Source organism: Silene latifolia, chromosome 9, assembly GCF_048544455.1.
Source record: "Silene latifolia isolate original U9 population chromosome 9, ASM4854445v1, whole genome shotgun sequence".
In the NCBI taxonomy this organism is placed as follows: Eukaryota; Viridiplantae; Streptophyta; class Magnoliopsida; order Caryophyllales; family Caryophyllaceae; genus Silene; species Silene latifolia.
In genome coordinates, this window is record NC_133534.1 from 150,319,911 (window position 1) to 150,322,178 (window position 2,268).

The following is a 2,268-nucleotide window of genomic DNA, read 5'->3' on the forward strand; positions in this document are numbered from 1 at the left end:
TTTCAAAAAAAATGCACGTTTATTTTAGCATTTAGGTCGAGTCGGAACGGTAGTATTTCAATGATGACACTGCATTTTCAGCTGTTTCTGCCTAAGCCTTGCTAATTAATATGTTATTAGTAGAATCATTTGCATAATCTACGAGTTTTCGTTAATTATTTGCTGGACTTGAGACTTGACTTAGATTTTTGGCAAACTACATCATTTTCTGAGATTTAGAGCCTATAACTGGTGTCATTCATGACCACCTTATTTAGGATTTTTAGTAGTTACTCCTTATGAGACATGTTACATCAATTTGCATAAATATGAACTTAATCTGCTTAATACCTGTATGCATTCGGTTTGTGGTTTGTTGACACATGTGGAAGAGGTCACCCCTTTATTGATTTTACCCATAAACTCCACACTGCCAAAAATAGCCTTTTTGTCCCGTTAACTACATCCTACATTTAGCCTGCCCTTGTCAAGCTAGTAGTTTATGTTCTTGGGATTGTTACTTCATTTTTGGTTGCATATGCTCTTTTGAGATGAAGTTGGGAAGATGAAAAAGGAAGGAAAAAGAGAAGAAAAATGATTTGAAAAAGAAAAGAAAAATAAGTTCGACATATGGTCGGTCGACTGCCTATCTTGGTCGATCGACTGAAGCCCGAGATAAGAGAAATCAAAATCACATGGTTGGAGTTTTGATTAGTTGGTGATTTTATTCCCATACTTTATTATTATCATTTGGGGAATTACAATTATTATGGAGATTGTGAGATTTGTGCTTGCTATTAGCACCCGTTTTTGATTGGAATTTTGAGTAAGAAGTTGGATGTTGTTATCATTTGGTTCCCTTAGTTACTAGCTTGGCTTTTAACTCTGTTTTTATCCAAATTTATCTTAGCCCTTCTTACCCATACCTCACATATCCATATTTACCTCGGGATGTGTCATGGTCATCTGTTTGGTTGGAATGCATATGTACGGTTGTAGAGATCATTTTCATATTAGATTGCAGGCATGTTTTTATAGGTCGTAGTTAGGTGAGTGTCACTACAAAATGAATTCTTTTTATCTTTACATTATTCACCCGTGTTCATTGAGTGATTTGAGCGACCCGTGAGAGTCCATAATGATAAGTTTCTACAATTGACGATTCAGCAGGTTTTTAACGACTACATAACTCGTTTGCATGATTGATATTGCTAGTTGATTGTTAGTTGTTGCATTAAATTGGTTTAGGCTATTCGGTTTGCATTTCGCTCTGAGATTGAACTCGTTCCATTAGGTTTTAGGATCGAGTCTAGTTATTGCTTGGGGACAAGCAAGGTTTTGGTTTGGGGAAGTTTGATGCGTGTCCTAAATATGATGTTTTACACCCCATTTGATACGTATTTCAGAGCTCATTTATGTAGTTTATGCTACTATTCTCCCTATTTCCGTCTACTTTCATGTTTTTGTAAATTATTGCAGAAATGTGAAGAATCCAGCGGAAATCAAGCTAAATCCGTCCCCGAGTACCGTGCATTGCATTTGACGTGAAGTATTTATTCGAGAAACGAACTTGGTGCGCATTTCGAGGTCTCAAAGATAACTTTATGAAGAATTAGAAGCGGACTACCAGCTATAGTGGTCGATCGACTGCCTCCTATGGTCGATCGACCAGAGCACGACATACAGAAGCTTCTGTTCAGCGTAGTCCAGTCGATCGACCGGTCACAGTGGTCGATCGACCAAGCCGTTATTTTGACGTGAATTAACGGAACGAGGATTAGGAATCCCATTGTGTTTTAGGTTTTCAGAATAAAGTTACGTGATATTTCTATATAACGTAACCTGCTCGTTCAGATACAACATTCGGCTTTTAGGGAAATTTATTAGGGTTCTATATTGAGTTTTAGCATTAGGGTATATTTGTTCGAATACAATTTATCTTCGTTCTTGCTTTTCGGATTCTTCCTTTCTCTGCAATTCCATTGGGTATTTCTCTGTTCCAATATTCAATTTTATTGCTTTATTTCGTTCATAGTATAGAATTGCTAGAATAGTTTCCCGAAAGCCAATTTATCGTCTCATGTTATTTGTTCGTTTAATTAATTTAAGTATGAATTCGAATTTTTTAATTGTTAAGTTTAGTGCTGTCATTATTTCTAGTATGAGTAGCTAAATACCCTGTGCTAGGATGTAGAGAATCTGTAGCGTAGGCGGCATTAGAATAGTAGACCAGAAATCGCGCCATGGTCGATCGACTGGGTTCCCTGGTCAATCGACCGGCCACGTGAG